This window comes from Lygodium microphyllum, chromosome 2, assembly GCF_053477565.2.
Source record: "Lygodium microphyllum isolate KBCC chromosome 2, Lygodium_microphyllum_v1.1.10, whole genome shotgun sequence".
In the NCBI taxonomy this organism is placed as follows: domain Eukaryota; kingdom Viridiplantae; phylum Streptophyta; class Polypodiopsida; order Schizaeales; family Lygodiaceae; genus Lygodium; species Lygodium microphyllum.
Window position 1 is genome coordinate 36,068,795 of NC_141136.1, and position 22,511 is coordinate 36,091,305.

Below are 22,511 nucleotides of genomic sequence, written 5' to 3' on the forward strand. Positions count from 1 at the left end.
AGTGCCAAGATAGGGGAATATCCCCATCCCAAATGGCAACTCGAAGCTATAGCCAAAGTCAAAGAGTAGGTCAAGGATGCCCATGAGCACCTCAAGGATGCTGAGCCCATACTAGAGGATCCAATGGACGATTTTTCCAGCGTGAGCACACCAGTCTCACCCAAAAAACCACAAACTAAAAGTGTATCCTTGCCACAGGGGGCAACTCAGCAGCAAGGCCAAAGGGGGACTTACCAAGGCAGACAGAATGCATGGGCCAGGAGTGCTAGCCTTAGGGGAAGACAAGAGCCCAACAATCTCCTTGCAACCTTATTGTCCACCCTAGTAAATCTAAGCGTAGGACCTGCTTAGGCAGAATCCTTCTTTATGGCAGGAGTTAAAAGATTTGGTGGAGGGACACACAGGACTTACGGGTGCTGATTAGCAAGATCATGATGCAGTTACGCAAATCCCCAATCTTACTCTACACTTAACTCCTAAGTCATTGCACATCAATTCTTTCCGAGAAGGCACTGAAATGCATGCAGTCCTACCTGTTCTAGCCTTAGGAGATATGACGCGGAAAGGAATTGTAGACACAGGCACTGGTGTTAGCATACTGAGCCATGCAGTTTTAGAGGCATGGGGAAACCCTCCTGTAGAGACTGCTAGGTTCAATGTCACATTAGCAAATGGAATGAAGATAAGGCCATTTGAAGTCTTAAAGAACTGGCCAATAAAGATTAGAGGTGTGCAGTTTTCGGTGAACTTCATTGTCATGAAGGGAGTGGACTACGACATACTACTAGGCCGACCTTGGATGAGAAACGCTCGAGTCGTTGAAGATTGGGAGAATGGTTTGATCTTCCTAGGGAGCAGAGCTGAAGCAGTAAGGGTAGAGATGGACACTTGGAAAATGACCCCCGTTGACCTAAATGCCATCTCAGCCTGCTGAAAGGCAATGCTCAAACAACCAAACCCTATGGATCACTCACTAAATATATTCCCTGCCCTGAGGATGAGTGGGATTGGATGCATGTCTTGGCAACCATTGACCTACCATTATCAGATGAGGAAGAACTATATCGGCAAGTTGCTAAAGCCACAACCACGCCAATGGAGGATCCGACTGTGCCACTTTGCATGATGGCACGAAGCTCACTCAACCCAAGGAAACCAGTCTCGTTCCATATCCCCAGCAATAAGCTAGAGCTTCAAGAAATCGTAGAGTATTTGACAGACACACTGAAGGGCAACTTGGCTGCCAACCTAAAGCCTCTACGTGATCTGTAGACTAAGCCAGAATGGAAATGGACCAAAGTCCATGACCTGAATTTTTTATACAATTGGGCTCTAGTTACTAATGACAAGGAGACTGAAGAGGAAAGCTTAGGCGATGATGAATGGTCTGAAGAGCAAGACTTTGACGACGAGGAATATGAGGACTGCTGCTCTACGGGAGATGAAAGTGAGGAAGGGATAGATATAGTAGAGTATGACATAGAAGGGAGAACGATAGAACAAATCAAGGCTGACCCGAGACCCACGAAGGAAAGGACGAATTGGGGTGAAAAAGGAGTCATGCGGATGGAGTGCGATAGATCATGGCTAGAACACATGGGAGACATGGATTATGAGCAAGCAGGAGTAGCACGACCATGGGTGATTCTAGTGCTCAAGACGGATGCACCTACTGAACTATGACCCCCTGGGGAAACTCCTTCCTCGAGCGAGGGATGCGAGTTTAACTCGGAGTCGGAAGTCATCACTAAGAGTGATCCCGAGATACCCCAACCCTCTAAGGTCAAACGCACAAAAGGGGACTTGTCAGTCCACCTAAGGTGCAGGAGATTAAAGGAGGAGGCCAAGAAGCGAGTGAAGGGCTCAGAAGCAGAGAGGCAAAAGAAACCGCAGGATCTACCCAAACGGTTTACAAAATTTAAAAAGGGTGACAGAGTAGTGATTCTGGTAGGTGCAAAGAGATAGGGCCAAACTAGTGAATCGATCGAAGGACCCGCCAAAGTCAAGGAAGTCAACTTGGTTGGGGAGGGCGAAAAGCCAAGACCTGTATTCATTGCAGACGATTTGACCAAGGATGAGGAGGCCAAACTTGTTGCAGTCTTGCAAGAGTATATTGATGTATTTGCCTGGACATTGGAAGAGCTTAAAGAGGTTGACCCTAGGTTTGTGACTCATAATATCCCAATGGTCCCTGATGTAGTGCCAACAAAGCAACGACCTTACCCCATGAATCCCAAACATGCCCATCTAGTAAAAGAGGAGATTGATAAGCTCATGAAGGCGGTATTCATATATGAGATTGAGCACACGGACTGGGTATCACCGATTGTGATCGTGATGAAGAAGAACGGAAAAATTTGAGTGTGCATTAATTACAAGAAAGTTAATGCCGCTACAAAGAGGGATAACTACCAATTACCATACACCGAGCACATGCTTGAGAGGGTAGCAGGTAAAGAGGCCTAAAGTTTTCTGGACGGCTTCTCGCGCTACAATCAAGTGCAAGTGCACCCCGATGACCCTTTGCCATGGAATGGGGTGTATTTGCCTACATCGTCATGCCCTTTGGGCTGATGAATGCGCTTACAACTTTCCAACGCTTAATGTGCACCATCTTTGAAGATATGCTTAGGCGCGAACTAGAGGTGTTTGTAGATGACTTATGTGTACACTCTAGTTGGGCCGAACACTTAGAGAAATTGAGGGTTGTCTTTGAACAGTGTCAGTTATACAACCTCTCATTGAACCCCTTGAAGTGCCAGTTCTAGGTGAAACACGGATGTATCCTAGGGCACGTGGTGTCAAAGAATGGCATCGCCACGGACTTTTCAAAAGTCAGAGTCATTGTCAACCTTCCGCCACCCAATAACTACAAGGGAGTTTGTTGAGAATCAGCAATCACACTCAAACAGCCTCTTTGTATGGAGTCTCGGGGTCAAGGATATGCAGGCTAACTTATCCCATATGCACAATGGTGCCTACTGCAGTTTCCTACTTTCCTATAAAGCATTGTACTTGCTTCCTTTCTTAATGCAATGATAGTACTCTTTTCATTTCAGTAAAGTGTCAATGTCATTGTCCACATACACAAGATTGTGTTTATGAGTCCAAGTCTCAATCTTGGAACCTAATTCACTTGTGTAACAAACAGTGTCCTTTCCATCATGAGTCTACACTTCTTTTTCCATCCTCCATAGCTTCCGGTTTTTTGCCATGCTCTAGATCCCGCATTTCTCACATGGTATCAGAGCCCAGTTGGGCATGGCATTGCTTGTCTAGCCTCTCTTGATTCCTTTCAACCTCAGTCTAGCTCAATGTCAGCTCATGACTCCATCTCCCAACTCTACTCTCACTGAAGCTTCCATGGCAGCCATAGCCAGCAGCACCCTGTCAGATTGAGCTGCTTATATCTCACTCCACAGGTCAAATCTCTTGGAGCTTCCTTCTGGAAAAGTATTCCCCAACTCACAAAGCTTCCTTGTATCACATCAATCCAGGACATTGGACCATCTGGAGCTCAGCATTGTGAAAATCCTCAATCTCTGCTCTGTGTCTGCCATAGCCAGACAGGACCTACCTTACTTGGAGCTTCCATAACTCTTCAATCAGGCCATTTCAGCCCACGATTTCTTCTAGGGAGTTGTTTCTCTGCTCACGGCACTTCATCCTGGCACAACAAATAACCACATTGGCAAGCTACAGCTCTGGCATTGCACAAATTCGATGTCGCTGCCCCAGACTGCGCCGATTCTGTTCGCGCCCCCTGCGTGCTGCATACTGTCCACGATTTTGACGATTATGATAGGGCTTTGGTAGCCCATGAAATCAGCTTCCTAGGCATATAAAAATTTTTGAAAATGATCCACTGTAGCTCCTGCAATCAGCAAAAAAACCAGGCCCCTGTCTCAAAAACCCTAATTCCACCATAGCCAAAGCTTCAAAATCTTGACATTTTTCACTATTTCTCTCACTGAAGTTATCAACAGTGATTTTAATCACTGAGCAATACTCTCTGAAGTTCATTAAAGTACTGTCACTCAGATCTGAAGGCATCAGCATCAAATCAAGAAGGGGAAGATCACTTGGATTTTAAAAGAGTAAAAGACTTTTGCAGATCTGGTATTCATTGACACTCAGTTAGTGTTTTTTAGCACTTGTGTCTCTCAACCAATTCTTCTGTTACTCAAATCTAATAAGTCTGAAGTTGATTTGCTACTGTTCCCGTAAATCTAACATGGGCAAAGACTCTCCAAATGCTCGATTCAAAGGAATCGGGTTTCACACCTGGCAAACCCGCATCAAGCTCATCTTGATGAAAAAGGGTCTCTGGGCCATCACAAATGGCAAAGAGAAGAAACCTCGCGACGCGGACCTTGCAACTACTTGGCAAAAGAATGATGACAGAGCTCAGGCCATTATCAAACTGGAGCTAGACGACAGTTATATCCACCATGTGGATAACTGTGAGACCTCACAGGATACATGGAAAAGACTTGACACCCTGTTCGGTGCACAATCTAAATCATCAAAGTATGGTCTCCTGATTGAGTTCTTCAGGCTTGAAATGAAGTCCAGCACATCACTTGCCACACATCTTAATTACATGGAAGGACTCCTAACCCAACTTGCAGGAATCAACATTAAAATGGATGAAGATGTTTGCATCGGTGTTCTACTTAAGAGTTTGCCTCCTGAATATAATAATGTATCAACAACTTTAATCAGCATGACAAATCCTGAACTTGTTGATATCCAGGCATCACTGTTAGAAGAAGAAAAGAAGCTAAAAACTAAAGAAGAACCAAGTACCTCTAGAGATGAGCATGCATTATATGTTGGCAACAGGTACAAAGGCAAGAAGGATCAGCTCTTTTGTGACTTCTGCAAAAGAACCGGACACACCGAGAAGTTCTGCCACGCAAGAAAGAGATCCCAAAAGGCCTATCTAGTCGCAGTCAAAGAAGAAGAAGAAAATGGAGCAAAGGAAGAAGAAGATGAAGATGAAGACCACCAGGATTGGAAGGACAAGACTCATCAATCCTTGTACTCTCATAATTCTGATAGACTGTTTTAAAAGCCTTGTACTTCCTTGCCCTAATGCTTCCTGCCATAAGCTTTGTAAACTCCTTATGTAACTTGGCATTACAGTCCCTGTACACTTTGTGAGGCCCCTGTTACAGCCTCTGGATGTCCACCATGTTTATGGTACCCACACTTAGCTTTTTCAGCGACAGCCTCTGGTGTTTTGCCATGTCTGTGGTATGCCCACACTTTGCAGGTGGTTCTCACTACAGCCTCTACACACTTTGTGCCTTTTCTAGTTGTGATTGAGGAGGGGTGTTGAGAATCAGCAATCACACTCAAACAGCCTCTTTGTATGGAGTCTCAGGATCAAGGATATGCATGCTAACTTATCCCATATGCACAATGGTGCCTACTGCAGTTTCCTACTTTCCTATAAAGCATTGTACTTGCTTCCTTTCTTAATGCAATGATAGTACTCTTTTCATTTCAGTAAAGTGTCAATGTCATTGTCCACATACACAAGATTGTGTTTATGAGTCCAAGTCTCAATCTTGGAACCTAATTCACTTGTGTGACAAACAGTGTCCTTTCCATCATGAGTCTACACTTCTTTTTCCATCCTCCATAGCTTCCGGTTTTTTGCCATGCTCTAGATCCCGCATTTCTCACATGGTATCAGAGCCCAGTTGGGCATGGCATTGCTTGTCTAGCCTCTCTTGATTCCTTTCAACCTCAGTCTAGCTCAATGTCAGCTCATGACTCCATCTCCCAACTCTACTCTCACTGAAGCTTCCATGGCAGCCATAGCCAACAGCACCCTGTCAGATTGAGCTGCTTATATCTCACTCCACAGGTCAAATCTCTTGGAGCTTCCTTCTGGAAAAGTATTCCCCAACTCACAAATCTTCCCTGTATCACATCAATCCAGGACATTGGACCATCTGGAGCTCAGCATTGTGAAAATCCTCAATCTCTGCTCTGTGTCTGCCATAGCCAGACAGGACCTACCTTACTTGGAGCTTCCATAACTCTTCAATCAGGCCATTTCAGCCCACGATTTCTTCTAGGGAGTTGTTTCTCTGCTCAAGGCACTTCATCCTGGCACAACAAATAACCACATTGGCAAGCTACAGCTCTGGCATTGCACAAATTCGATGTCGCTGCCCCAGACTGCGCCGATTCTGTTCGCGCCCCCTGCGTGCTACATACTGTCCACGATTTTGACGATTATGATAGGGCTTTGGTAGCCCATGAAATCAGCTTCCTAGGCATATAAAAATTTTTGAAAATGATCCACTGTAGCTCCTGCAATCAGCAAAAAAACCAGGCCCCTGTCTCAAAAACCCTAATTCCACCATAGCCAAAGCTTCAAAATCTTGACATTTTTCACTATTTCTCTCACTGAAGTTATCAACAGTGATTTTAATCACTGAGCAATACTCTCTGAAGTTCATTAAAGTACTGTCACTCAGATCTGAAGGCATCAGCATCAAATCAAGAAGGGGAAGATCACTTGGATTTTAAAAGAGTAAAAGACTTTTGCAGATCTGGTATTCATTGACACTCAGTTAGTGTTTTTTAGCACTTGTGTCTCTCAACCAATTCTTCTGTTGCTCAAATCTAGTAAGTCTGAAGTTGATTTGCTACTGTTCCCGTAAATCTAACATGGGCAAAGACTCTCCAAATGCTCGATTCAAAGGAGTCGGGTTTCACACCTGGCAAACCCGCATCAAGCTCATCTTGATGAAAAAGGGTCTCGGGGCCATCACAAATGGCAAAGAGAAGAAACCTCGCGACGCGGACCTTGCAACTACTTGGCAAAAGAATGATGACAGAGCTCAGGCCATTATCAAACTGGAGCTAGACGACAGTTATATCCACCATGTGGATAACTGTGAGACCTCACAGGATACATGGAAAAGACTTGACACCCTGTTCGGTGCACAATCTAAATCATCAAAGTATGGTCTCCTGATTGAGTTCTTCAGGCTTGAAATGAAGTCCAGCACATCACTTGCCACACATCTTAATTACATGGAAGGACTCCTAACCCAACTTGCAGGAATCAACATTAAAATGGATGAAAATGTTTGCATCGGTGTTCTACTTAAGAGTTTGCCTCCTGAATATAATAATGTATCAACAACTTTAATCAACATGACAAATCCTGAACTTGTTGATATCCAGGCATCACTGTTAGAAGAAGAAAAGAAGCTAAAAACTAAAGAAGAACCAAGTACCTCTAGAGATGAGCATGCATTATATGTTGGCAAGAGGTACAAAGGCAAGAAGGATCAGCTCTTTTGTGACTTCTGCAAAAGAACCGGACACACCGAGAAGTTCTGCCACGCAAGAAAGAGATCCCAAAAGGCCTATCTAGTCGCAGTCAAAGAAGAAGAAGAAAATGGAGCAAAGGAAGAAGAAGATGAAGATGAAGACCACCAGGATCGGAAGGACAAGACTCATCAGTCCTTGTACTCTCATAATTCTGATAGACTGTTTTAAAAGCCTTGTACTTCCTTGCCCTAATGCTTCCTGCCATAAGCTTTGTAAACTCCTTATATAACTTGGCATTACAGTCCCTGTACACTTTGTGAGGCCCCTGTTACAGCCTCTGGATGTCCACCATGTTTATGGTACCCACACTTAGCTTTTTCAGCGACAGCCTCTGGTGTTTTGCCATGTCTGTGGTATGCCCACACTTTGCAGGTGGTTCTCACTACAGCCTCTACACACTTTGTGCCTTTTCTAGTTGTGATTGAGGAGGGGTGTTGAGAATCAGCAATCACACTCAAACAGCCTCTTTGTATGGAGTCTTAGGATCAAGGATATGCAGGCTAACTTATCCCATATGCACAATGGTGCCTACTGCAGTTTCCTACTTTCCTATAAAGCATTGTACTTGCTTCCTTTCTTAATGCAATGATAGTACTCTTTTCATTTCAGTAAAGTGTCAATGTCATTGTCCACATACACAAGATTGTGTTTATGAGTCCAAGTCTCAATCTTGGAACCTAATTCACTTGTGTAACAAACAGTGTCCTTTCCATCATGAGTCTACACTTCTTTTTCCATCCTCCATAGCTTCCGGTTTTTTGCCATGCTCTAGATCCCGCATTTCTCACATGGTATCAGAGCCTAGTTGGGCATGGCATTGCTTGTCTAGCCTCTCTTGATTCCTTTCAACCTCAGTCTAGCTCAATGTCAGCTCATGACTCCATCTCCCAACTCTACTCTCACTGAAGCTTCCATGGCAGCCATAGCCAGCAGCACCCTGTCAGATTGAGCTGCTTGTATCTCACTCCACAGGTCAAATCTCTTGGAGCTTCCTTCTGGAAAAGTATTTCCCAACTCACAAAGCTTCCCTGTATCACATCAATCCAGGACATTGGACCATCTGGAGCTCAGCATTGTGAAAATCCTCAATCTCTGCTCTGTGTCTGCCATAGCCAGACAGGACCTACCTTACTTGGAGCTTCCATAACTCTTCAATCAGGCCATTTCAGCCCACGATTTCTTCTAGGGAGTTGTTTCTCTGCTCAAGGCACTTCATCCTGGCACAACAAATAACCACATTGGCAAGCTACAGCTCTGGCATTGCACAAATTCGATGTCGCTGCCCCAGACTGCGCCGATTCTGTTCGCGCCCCCTGCGTGCTGCATACTGTCCACGATTTTGATGATTATGATAGGGCTTTGGTAGCCCATGAAATCAGCTTCCTAGGCATATAAAAATTTTTGAAAATGATCCACTGTAGCTCCTGCAATCAGCAAAAAAACCAGGCCCCTGTCTCAAAAACCCTAATTCCACCATAGCCAAAGCTTCAAAATCTTGACATTTTTCACTATTTCTCTCACTGAAGTTATCAACAGTGATTTTAATCATTGAGCAATACTCTCTGAAGTTCATTAAAGTACTGTCACTCAGATCTGAAGGCATCAGCATCAAATCAAGAAGGGGAAGATCACTTGGATTTTAAAAGAGTAAAAGACTTTTGCAGATCTGGTATTCATTGACACTCAGTTAGTGTTTTTTAGCACTTGTGTCTCTCAACCAATTCTTCTGTTGCTCAAATCTAATAAGTCTGAAGTTGATTTGCTACTGTTCCCGTAAATCTAACATGGGCAAAGACTCTCCAAATGCTCGATTCAAAGGAGTCGGGTTTCACACCTGGCAAACCCGCATCAAGCTCATCTTGATGAAAAAGGGTCTCTGGGCCATCACAAATGGCAAAGAGAAGAAACCTCACGACGCGGACCTTGCAACTACTTGGAAAAAGAATGATGACAGAGCTCAGGCCATTATCAAACTGGAGCTAAACGACAGTTATATCCACCATGTGGATAACTGTGAGACCTCACAGGATACATGGAAAAGACTTGACACCCTGTTCGGTGCACAATCTAAATCATCAAAGTATGGTCTCCTGATTGAGTTCTTCAGGCTTGAAATGAAGTCCAGCACATCACTTGCGACACATCTTAATTACATGGAAGGACTCCTAACCCAACTTGCAGGAATCAACATTAAAATGGATGAAGATGTTTGCATCGGTGTTCTACTTAAGAGTTTGCCTCCTGAATATAATAATGTATCAACAACTTTAATCAACATGACAAATCCTGAACTTGTTGATATCCAGGCATCACTGTTAGAAGAAGAAAAGAAGCTAAAAACTAAAGAAGAACCAAGTACCTCTAGAGATGAGCATGCATTATATGTTGGCAACAGGTACAAAGGCAAGAAGGATCAGCTCTTTTGTGACTTCTGCAAAAGAACCGGACACACCGAGAAGTTCTGCCACGCAAGAAAGAGATCCCAAAAGGCCTATCTAGTCGCAGTCAAAGAAGAAGAAGAAAATGGAGCAAAGGAAGAAGAAGATGAAGATGAAGACCACCAGGATCGGAAGGACAAGACTCATCAGTCCTTGTACTCTCATAATTCTGATAGACTGTTTTAAAAGCCTTGTACTTCCTTGCCCTAATGCTTCCTGCCATAAGCTTTGTAAACTCCTTATGTAACTTGGCATTACAGTCCCTGTACACTTTGTGAGGCCCCTGTTACAGCCTCTGGATGTCCACCATGTTTATGGTACCCACACTTAGCTTTTTCAGCGACAGCCTCTGGTGTTTTGCCATGTCTGTGGTATGCCCACACTTTGCAGGTGGTTCTCACTACAGCCTCTACACACTTTGTGCCTTTTCTAGTTGTGATTGAGGAGGGGTGTTGAGAATCAGCAATCACACTCAAACAGCCTCTTTGTATGGAGTCTCAGGATCAAGGATATGCAGGCTAACTTATCCCATATGCACAATGGTGCCTACTGCAGTTTCCTACTTTCCTATAAAGCATTGTACTTGCTTCCTTTCTTAATGCAATGATAGTACTCTTTTCATTTCAGTAAAGTGTCAATGTCATTGTCTACATACACAAGATTGTGTTTATGAGTCCAAGTCTCAATCTTGGAACCTAATTCACTTGTGTAACAAACAGTGTCCTTTCCATCATGAGTCTACACTTCTTTTTCCATCCTCCATAGCTTCCGGTTTTTTGCCATGCTCTAGATCCCGCATTTCTCACATGGTATCAGAGCCCAGTTGGGCATGGCATTGCTTGTCTAGCCTCTCTTGATTCCTTTCAACCTCAGTCTAGCTCAATGTCAGCTCATGACTCCATCTCCCAACTCTACTCTCACTGAAGCTTCCATGGCAGCCATAGCCAGCAGCACCCTGTCAGATTGAGCAGCTTGTATCTCACTCCACAGGTCAAATCTCTTGGAGCTTCCTTCTGGAAAAGTATTCCCCAACTCACAAAGCTTCCCTGTATCACATCAATCCAGGACATTGGACCATCTGGAGCTCAGCATTGTGAAAATCCTCAATCTCTGCTCTGTGTCTGCCATAGCCAGACAGGACCTACCTTACTTGGAGCTTCCATAACTCTTCAATCAGGCCATTTCAGCCCACGATTTCTTCTAGGGAGTTGTTTCTCTGCTCAAGGCACTTCATCCTGGCACAACAAATAACCACATTGGCAAGCTACAGCTCTGGCATTGCACAAATTCGATGTCGCTGCCCCAGACTGCGCCGATTCTGTTCGCGCCCCCTGCGTGCTGCATACTGTCCACGATTTTGACGATTATGATAGGGCTTTGGTAGCCCATGAAATCAGCTTCCTAGGCATATAAAAATTCTTGAAAATGATCCACTGTAGCTCCTGCAATCAGCAAAAAAACCAGGCCCCTGTCTCAAAAACCCTAATTCCACCATAGCCAAAGCTTCAAAATCTTGACATTTTTCACTATTTCTCTCACTGAAGTTATCAACAGTGATTTTAATCACTGAGCAATACTCTCTGAAGTTCATTAAAGTACTGTCACTCAGATCTGAAGGCATCAGCATCAAATCAAGAAGGGGAAGATCACTTGGATTTTAAAAGAGTAAAAGACTTTTGCAGATCTGGTATTCATTGACACTCAGTTAGTGTTTTTTAGCACTTGTGTCTCTCAACCAATTCTTCTGTTGCTCAAATCTAATAAGTCTGAAGTTGATTTGCTACTGTTCCCGTAAATCTAACATGGGCAAAGACTCTCCAAATGCTCGATTCAAAGGAGTCGGGTTTCACACCTGGCAAACCCGCATCAAGCTCATCTTGATGAAAAAGGGTCTCTGGGCCATCACAAATGGCAAAGAGAAGAAACCTCGCGACGCGGACCTTGCAACTACTTGGCAAAAGAATGATGATAGAGCTCAGGCCATTATCAAACTGGAGCTAGACGATAGTTATATCCACCATGTGGATAACTGTGAGACCTCACAGGATACATGGAAAAGACTTGACACCCTGTTCGGTGCACAATCTAAATCATCAAAGTATGGTCTCCTGATTGAGTTCTTCAGGCTTGAAATGAAGTCCAGCACATCACTTGCCACACATCTTAATTACATGGAAGGACTCCTAACCCAACTTGCAGGAATCAACATTAAAATGGATGAAGATGTTTGCATCGGTGTTCTACTTAAGAGTTTGCCTCCTGAATATAATAATGTATCAACAACTTTAATCAACATGACAAATCCTGAACTTGTTGATATCCAGGCATCACTGTTAGAAGAAGAAAAGAAGCTAAAAACTAAAGAAGAACCAAGTACCTCTAGAGATGAGCATGCATTATATGTTGGCAACAGGTACAAAGGCAAGAAGGATCAGCTCTTTTGTGACTTCTGCAAAAGAACCGGACACACCGAGAAGTTCTGCCACGCAAGAAAGAGATCCCAAAAGGCCTATCTAGTCGCAGTCAAAGAAGAAGAAGAAAATGGAGCAAAGGAAGAAGAAGATGAAGATGAAGACCACCAGGATCGGAAGGACAAGACTCATCAGTCCTTGTACTCTCATAATTCTGATAGACTGTTTTAAAAGCCTTGTACTTCCTTGCCCTAATGCTTCCTGCCATAAGCTTTGTAAACTCCTTATGTAACTTGGCATTACAGTCCCTGTACACTTTGTGAGGCCCCTGTTACAGCCTCTGGATGTCCACCATGTTTATGGTACCCACACTTAGATTTTTTAGCGACAGCCTCTGGTGTTTTGCCATGTCTGTGGTATGCCCACACTTTGCAGGTGGTTCTCACTACAGCCTCTACACACTTTGTGCCTTTTCTAGTTGTGATTGAGGAGGGGTGTTGAGAATCAGCAATCACACTCAAACAGCCTCTTTGTATGGAGTCTCAGGATCAAGGATATGCAGGCTAACTTATCCCATATGCACAATGGTGCCTACTGCAGTTTCCTACTTTCCTATAAAGCATTGTACTTGCTTCCTTTCTTAATGCAATGATAGTACTCTTTTCATTTCAGTAAAGCGTCAATGTCATTGTCCACATACACAAGATTGTGTTTATGAGTCCAAGTCTCAATCTTGGAACCTAATTCACTTGTGTAACAAACAGTGTCCTTTCCATCATGAGTCTACACTTCTTTTTCCATCCTCCATAGCTTCCGGTTTTTTGCCATGCTCTAGATCCCGCATTTCTCACATGGTATCAGAGCCCAGTTGGGCATGGCATTGCTTGTCTAGCCTCTCTTGATTCCTTTCAACCTCAGTCTAGCTCAATGTCAGCTCATGACTCCATCTCCCAACTCTACTCTCACTGAAGCTTCCATGGCAGCCATAGCCAGCAGCACCCTGTCAGATTGAGCTGCTTGTATCTCACTCGACAGGTCAAATCTCTTGGAGCTTCCTTCTGGAAAAGTATTCCCCAACTCACAAAGCTTCCCTGTATCACATCAATCCAGGACATTGGACCATCTGGAGCTCAGCATTGTGAAAATCCTCAATCTCTGCTCTGTGTCTGCCATAGCCAGACAGGACCTACCTTACTTGGAGCTTCCATAACTCTTCAATCAGGCCATTTCAGCCCACGATTTCTTCTAGGGAGTTGTTTCTCTGCTCAAGGCACTTCATCCTGGCACAACAAATAACCACATTGGCAAGCTACAGCTCTGGCATTGCACAAATTCGATGTCGCTGCCCCAGACTGCGCCGATTCTGTTCGCGCCCCCTGCGTGCTGCATACTGTCCACGATTTTGATGATTATGATAGGGCTTTGGTAGCCCATGAAATCAGCTTCCTAGGCATATAAAAATTTTTGAAAATGATCCACTGTAGCTCCTGCAATCAGCAAAAAAACCAGGCCCCTGTCTCAAAAACCCTAATTCCACCATAGCCAAAGCTTCAAAATCTTGACATTTTTCACTATTTCTCTCACTGAAGTTATCAACAGTGATTTTAATCACTGAGTAATACTCTCTGAAGTTCATTAAAGTACTGTCACTCAGATCTGAAGGCATCAGCATCAAATCAAGAAGGGGAAGATCACTTGGATTTTAAAAGAGTAAAAGACTTTTGCAGATCTGGTATTCATTGACACTCAGTTAGTGTTTTTTAGCACTTGTGTCTCTCAACCAATTCTTCTGTTGCTCAAATCTAATAAGTCTGAAGTTGATTTGCTACTGTTCCCGTAAATCTAACATGGGCAAAGACTCTCCAAATGCTCGATTCAAAGGAGTCGGGTTTCACACCTGGCAAACCCGCATCAAGCTCATCTTGATGAAAAAGGGTCTCCGGGCCATCACAAATGGCAAAGGGAAGAAACCTCGCGACGCGGACCTTGCAACTACTTGGCAAAAGAATGATGACAGAGCTCAGGCCATTATCAAACTGGAGCTAGACGACAGTTATATCCACCATGTGGATAACTGTGAGACCTCACAGGATACATGGAAAAGACTTGACACCCTGTTCGGTGCACAATCTAAATCATCAAAGTATGGTCTCCTGATTGAGTTCTTCAGGCTTGAAATGAAGTCCAGCACATCACTTGCCACACATCTTAATTACATGGAAGGACTCCTAACCCAACTTGCAGGAATCAACATTAAAATGGATGAAGATGTTTGCATCGGTGTTCTACTTAAGAGTTTGCCTCCTGAATATAATAATGTATCAACAACTTTAATCAACATGACAAATCCTGAACTTGTTGATATCCAGGCATCACTGTTAGAAGAAGAAAAGAAGCTAAAAACTAAAGAAGAACCAAGTACCTCTAGAGATGAGCATGCATTATATGTTGGCAACAGGTACAAAGGCAAGAAGGATCAGCTCTTTTGTGACTTCTGCAAAAGAACCGGACACACCGAGAAGTTCTGCCACGCAAGAAAGAGATCCCAAAAGGCCTATCTAGTCGCAGTCAAAGAAGAAGAAGAAAATGGAGCAAAGGAAGAAGAAGATGAAGATGAAGACCACCAGGATCGGAAGGACAAGACTCATCAGTCCTTGTACTCTCATAATTCTGATAGACTGTTTTAAAAGCCTTGTACTTCCTTGCCCTAATGCTTCCTGCCATAAGCTTTGTAAACTCCTTATGTAACTTGGCATTACAGTCCCTGTACACTTTGTGAGGCCCCTGTTACAGCCTCTGGATGTCCACCATGTTTATGGTACCCACACTTAGCTTTTTCAGCGACAGCCTCTGGTGTTTTGCCATGTCTGTGGTATGCCCACACTTTGCAGGTGGTTCTCACTACAGCCTCTACACACTTTGTGCCTTTTCTAGTTGTGATTGAGGAGGGGTGTTGAGAATCAGCAATCACACTCAAACAGCCTCTTTGTATGGAGTCTCAGGATCAAGGATATGCAGGCTAACTTATCCCATATGCACAATGGTGCCTACTGCAGTTTCCTACTTTCCTATAAAGCATTGTACTTGCTTCCTTTCTTAATGCAATGATAGTACTCTTTTCATTTCAGTAAAGTGTCAATGTCATTGTCCACATACACAGGATTGTGTTTATGAGTCCAAGTCTCAATCTTGGAACCTAATTCACTTGTGTAACAAACAGTGTCCTTTCCATCATGAGTCTACACTTCTTTTTCCATCCTCCATAGCTTCCGGTTTTTTGCCATGCTCTAGATCCCACATTTCTCACATGGTATCAGAGCCCAGTTGGGCATGGCATTGCTTGTCTAGCCTCTCTTGATTCCTTTCAACCTCAGTCTAGCTCAATGTCAGCTCATGACTCCATCTCCCAACTCTACTCTCACTGAAGCTTCCATGGCAGCCATAGCCAGCAGCACCCTGTCAGATTGAGCTGCTTGTATCTCACTCCACAGGTCAAATCTCTTGGAGCTTCCTTCTGGAAAAGTATTCCCCAACTCACAAAGCTTCCCTGTATCACATCAATCCAGGACGTTGGACCATCTGGAGCTCAGCATTGTGAAAATCCTCAATCTCTGCTCTGTGTCTGCCATAGCCAGACAGGACCTACCTTACTTGGAGCTTCCATAACTCTTCAATCAGGCCATTTCAGCCCACGATTTCTTCTAGGGAGTTGTTTCTCTGCTCAAGGCACTTCATCCTGGCACAACAAATAACCACATTGGCAAGCTACAGCTCTGGCATTGCACAAATTCGATGTCGCTGCCCCAGACTGCGCCGATTCTGTTCGCGCCCCCTGCGTGCTGCATACTGTCCACGATTTTGACGATTATGATAGGGCTTTGGTAGCCCATGAAATCAGCTTCCTAGGCATATAAAAATTTTTGAAAATGATCCACTGTAGCTCCTTCAATCAGCAAAAAAACCAGGCCCCTGTCTCAAAAACCCTAATTCCACCATAGCCAAAGCTTCAAAATCTTGACATTTTTCACTATTTCTCTCACTGAAGTTATCAACAGTGATTTTAATCACTGAGCAATACTCTCTGAAGTTCATTAAAGTACTGTCACTCAGATCTGAAGGCATCAGCATCAAATCAAGAAGGGGAAGATCACTTGGATTTTAAAAGAGTAAAAGACTTTTGCAGATCTGGTATTCATTGACACTCAGTTAGTGTTTTTTAGCACTTGTGTCTCTCAACCAATTCTTCTGTTGCTCAAATCTAATAAGTCTGAAGTTGATTTGCTACTGTTCCCGTAAATCTAACATGGGCAAAGACTCTCCAAATGCTCGATTCAAAGGAGTCGGGTTTCACACCTGGCAAACCCGCATCAAGCTCATCTTGATGAAAAAGGGTCTCTGGGCCATCACAAATGGCAAAGAGAAGAAACCTCGCGACGCGGACCTTGCAACTACTTGGCAAAAGAATGATGACAGAGCTCAGGCCATTATCAAACTGGAGCTAGACGACAGTTATATCCACCATGTGGATAACTGTGAGACCTCACAGGATACATGGAAAAGACTTGACACCCTGTTCGGTGCACAATCTAAATCATCAAAGTATGGTCTCCTGATTGAGTTCTTCAGGCTTGAAATGAAGTCCAGCACATCACTTGCCACACATCTTAATTACATGGAAGGACTCCTAACCCAACTTGCAGGAATCAACATTAAAATGGATGAAGATGTTTGCATCGGTGTTCTACTTAAGAGTTTGCCTCCTGAATATAATAATGTATCAACAACTTTAATCAACATGACAAATCCTGAACTTGTTGATATCCAGGCATCACTGTTAGAAGAAGAAAAGAAGCTAAAAACTAAAGAAGAACCAAGTACCTCTAGAGATGAGCATGCATTATATGTTGGCAACAGGTACAAAGGCAAGAAGGATCAGCTCTTTTGTGACTTCTGCAAAAGAACCGGACACACCGAGAAGTTCTGCCACGCAAGAAAGAGATCCCAAAAGGCCTATCTAGTCGCAGTCAAAGAAGAAGAAGAAAATGGAGCAAAGGAAGAAGAAGATGAAGATGAAGACCACCAGGATCGGAAGGACAAGACTCATCAGTCCTTGTACTCTCATAATTCTGATAGACTGTTTTAAAAGCCTTGTACTTCCTTGCCCTAATGCTTCCTGCCATAAGCTTTGTAAACTCCTTATGTAACTTGGCATTACAGTCCCTGTACACTTTGTGAGGCCCCTGTTACAGCCTCTGGATGTCCACCATGTTTATGGTACCCACACTTAGCTTTTTCAGCGACAGCCTCTGGTGTTTTGCCATGTCTGTGGTATGCCCACACTTTGCAGGTGGTTCTCACTACAGCCTCTACACACTTTGTGCCTTTTCTAGTTGTGATTGAGGAGGGGTGTTGAGAATCAGCAATCACACTCAAACAGCCTCTTTGTATGGAGTCTCAGGATCAAGGATATGCAGGCTAACTTATCCCATATGCACAATGGTGCCTACTGCAGTTTCCTACTTTCCTATAAAGCATTGTACTTGCTTCCTTTCTTAATGCAATGATAGTACTCTTTTCATTTCAGTAAAGTGTCAATGTCATTGTCCACATACACAAGATTGTGTTTATGAGTCCAAGTCTCAATCTTGGAACCTAATTCACTTGTGTAACAAACAGTGTCCTTTCCATCATGAGTCTACACTTCTTTTTCCATCCTCCATAGCTTCCGGTTTTTTGCCATGCTCTAGATCCCGCATTTCTCACAGAGTTCAGTGTTTCTTAGGACATACGGGATACTATCACCGCTTTGTACTAAATTACGCACTGATTGCTAGACCATTCTACAAGCTGTTGATCGTGTTCGAGTGGACTGAAGAATGCCAGTGTGCATATGAAGAGTTGAAGAAGGCTCTTACCACTGCACCAATCTTACGAGCCCCAGACTAGAACATAACGTTTCATGTGCACATAGACGCCTCTAAGTTTGCTATTGGGGCTGTGTTATGCCAGCTTGGTGAACATAACTTAGACTATCCAGTGAGTTTTGCTAGAGCAGGCAGCTCACAGAGATCGAGATGAAATATTCCAGTACAGAAAGGGAGGGGTTGGCCATGGTATTTGCTGTAAAGAAATTTAGACATTACCTGTTGGCCACTCCCTTTATCTTCTTTGTTGACCATCAAGCCTTGCTCTATCTTGTGAACAAGCCTTGCGCTACAGGATGCATAGCTAGATGGTTACTTCTCCTATTGGAATTTGACTTCTCTGTGGTGGTCCGCCAAGGAAAGCAGCATTACATGGCTGACCATATGTCCCGCATACCCATAGGAGAAGCCCCTGGACAAGGCATACCTAACGATTTACCGGATACTCATCTCTTTAACCTGTCTAGTGAGAGAGAATTGTTTAAAGATGATTTGATGCCTATTGGGCCGATGATGTAGTTCAGGTGTGCTGGAAAATGGATTACCTGAGAGACCAATTGAGAAGGCCAGGCTTAGGAGACTTATTTTGAAAATCCAACCATACCAATTGATAGCTGGCCAACTCTATAGGTTAGGACAAGATGGTTTGTTGTGCAGATGCATGTGTGAGCACGAGATGCACAATGCATTGAAAGAAGCACACGGCAGGATCACTGGAGGACACTTTAGCAGGGATACAACAGCCTGAAAGGTGCTGCAATCCCAACTATGGTGGCCCACCCTCTTCTGTGATGCTGCTAAATTTGTGAAGCACTGCGACGAATGCCAAAGAACCAAGTACCCGTGCACAAAGATAAAATGGAGTTGACCCTTGTCATAGCCCGACAACCCTTTGAAAAATGGGGCATCAACGTCATTGGACCTATCAGTCCCGCGGCACAGTACTCTCAGGCTCGCTACATCATAGTGGCAACTGATTACCTAACGAAGTGGGCTGAGGCAAGAGCTACAAGGAAGAAGGACGCTAGAACCACTGCAAGGTTCTTGTGGGAGCAGGTCATTTCACGGTTTGGGTGTCCAATAGAATTAGTCAGTGATCAGGGCACACACTTCATTAATGAGGTGATATCGCATCTGCTCTCTACTTTTCTAATCATTCAACAGGAAATCCTCGCCCTATTACCCTCAGGCTAACAGACAAGCGGAATCCACCAATAAAATCCTAGTCAATGTACTCACAAAAGTGGTATCTACATCTCGGAGTGACTGGGACAACAAGTTAATGGTGGCCTTGTGGGCCTATCGTATGGCTTATAAAACGGCTACAGGCCAGACGCCCTTTAGGTTGACTTATGGAACGGAGGCCATTCTGCCCTTAGAGTTTTTTGTCCCTAGCTTAAGGATAGCAATGCAGGAGCACTGGGAGGGAAGAGACGCTTGGACAAATCGCTTGGTAGAGCTAGAACGTCTCACGGAAACTTGGCTCTTGGCCACCCATGTGCTGATTTGTGAGAAAGCACGAAGGAAAATGTGGTTTGACAAGCATGTCAAACAACGCGACTTTGATCAGGGGGATCTCGTTCTGCTATACTCTGTGAAGGGTCACAAATAGAAAATGAAACTCCTTGGACTGGGACCTTTCCGAGTACATGCAATTAGTCGAACGGGCAACGCTGAATTAGAGATGCTCGAAGGCGAAGGAATCGGATTTTTCAATGGCAGCCGCATAAAAAAATACTATCCTCCTTCCCACCCGTTGCATGAGCCACCTATGTTGGAAGCCCCTGTCAACGTTTGCGTGGCTACTATTACGGAAATAACAGATCAAGATGAAGAAGCAGTGGCACCCGCCTACTTACAAATCACCGTCACTGTGGAAAAGACCTATTCTTTTGATGCTTTGATTGACGAAGGTGCCGATTACAATATCTTGATGCATGACCATTGGACACGCATTGGTCAACCTAAACTGCAGCCCACCAATGCCAAACCCACCCCACTTGGGGGCAATGCTTACACGCTCTTAGGGAAGTGCAAAGTGGTCATTTCTATCGAGTCTGAATGTATACCAGCTTTCTTTTACATGTTGCCTAACATAAAAGGGGCCGGTAGTATGTCACTATTAGGTTGTACTTTTAAGAAGAAGTCGAATTGTAATGTGGATTATAATCTAGATCGCATCCATCTTGCTATAGGCAATGTGCGCATAGTGACGCCTTTTAGCAAGGGCTGTTCTGACTCTTTCAACAATATGAAGCCACCGGTAGAAATCGCTACGACTGCACTTACGCTCTAGTCTACACAGAAGGACACTAAAGTCTCATGCCAAGCTCTAGACCCTAGACCCAAACCCACCAAGAGTGCTCACAAGGCCAAGGAGTCTAAGCTTATATGGGTGCCAAAGCGGCAAAGACCACCTTCGGGTAGACCACCCAAACATGCTTCTAAACACCAAAACAATCAGTCATCACGGACTAAGAGGCAATTTGGATGCTATCCACAAAGGCACACAACCACGCCGCAATGGATCCCCAAGAATCTCTTGCAAGCACAAGGCTACTATGAAGGCAACCCCTGGATTTGGGTGCCTAAGAAGGGCAAGTCTAAAGGCTCATCTCCAAGCAACCTCACTCTAGTGAGAGAGGCTTGCAAACATAGCGCCTGGGCCGTAGTTAGTAAATCACTACCGGCTGTGACTCATAAGTCCCAGCTAATTTATCGACCAAAGAAATCGCTAAAAGCCTCAAGCTTACCTCACTCAAAAGAGTTGAATACTTCCGTGACTGAGCACTCAGAACCCATCACAACTTCCATGCCACCAAAGCTTCCTACAGCACTTCAAAGTGCTGCGGAGTGCAAAGCCACACCCGTGACACTAGCAATGGAGTCACTGCTGTCCAGCTCAATTGCACCATAACCACTAGTAAGTCTTAGGCCTTCCTATGCGATGTGCTCTTTCCTTTCCTTGGCTAAAGACCTTGCTGAAACTTTGGGAGATGACCTTGTGACCTGCATTAAGGTGTTAGACCACACTTTCACCACATTTGCGAGGAGTTATGAGCGGTTGGACCTAGCTCTTCTTGATGAACCAATTGTTTTCGATGTTCGTGCATTACCATGCACTTGGGAGGAATACGAGTTTATGACCGTTACCATGCACTTGGGAGGAATACGAGTTTATGACCGTCAAATTCCCCAAGATTGCTGTTGAACTAATAGCAAATAAAGAAATCTCAAAGGAGCAAGTTGTTCTCAGGCGACTAATCACCTCATACCGTAAGCCTCCTCGTTCTGCTCCCGAATAAGAATTACATGAGCTCATGCAACTTGCAAGCTCAACTTCCTCGTTCTTACAGCAGTAGTTCACTCTGCGGACCCAATGGGAAAAGAAAGGCTGTCATATCATGACAAATGCTGAACAAAGGAGGGAAATCAAGACCATAGAGTACAATCCTACTTATGTGGCACCTCTTTCATTTAGAGTTTTGGCCATTACCCGGAATCAACACTTAGATAGCCAGGTCCTAGCCCATCCTTACATTGACCAATTCCTTACGGAAGAAGAACTGCACATTGCAAGCCGCCTTAATACCGGAGATATTTTCCACGATGTCTTGACCTATATCTCCCAAGTTTTTGTACAACCATGTGAACTTGATCGTCACGCTCAACTTGAGAACAACCCTGCATTTTATGAGTGGCCGTTGGCCGGAACACCCCATCACAATCACCTTTGATATCCTCACCACTTCGTTCAAATTCTAGGAAGGATTTTCATCTTTTCGAGGGGGAGGAAGGCCAAGAAGGCATAAATAATTGTTGAAAGGTTGAACTCAGTAGTGATCAAAATAAAAATTAGTGAGCAAAATTGTTCAAGTTCTTTACATTCCTGTTTGCGTTTCATGCTTAGCTTCATTTAGCCATGTTTCCCTTTTCCACTTGTGATTAATGAAAAGTATTTTTGCTGGGCAAGAACCCAAGATGGCTCATCACGATCACGCTCATAAGCTTCCCTTCACGAAAGAAGAAAAGAAAAAATGCATGCTGAATCTGGAAATTCAAGCTTACGGACGGTTGAATTTCTGAACTGTCCACAACCTATCCAGGGTCGTGGAAACGGAGGAAGCAGCTAAGTAGGTCATAGAAAAGTGCAAAATGACCAAGTATGTGGAGAAGGTGGAGCAAAGGGTGGATCATGCAAGGTGTGTTGAGTTCTTACGAACTTTCGAATTTGCCTCCAAGAGTGCCATGGTGACTGTGGGAAGGGGGGAGGCTGCTAGGTAAGTCAGGGTGCCCTTAAGCAAGGAATTAGTAGAAAAGGCACTGGGCCTGGAATCAAGGGCCGTAAAGAGACCAAAAAGGGATGTCTTTGCCAT

The 22,511-nt window shown here is 44.1% G+C and overlaps 1 pseudogene; it reads right to left on the reverse strand.

Moving 5' to 3' along the window:
• Positions 1-22,511, reverse strand: part of LOC148039604 (kinesin-like protein KIN-13A) — a 50,310-nt pseudogene that overhangs the window by 7,374 nt on the left and 20,425 nt on the right.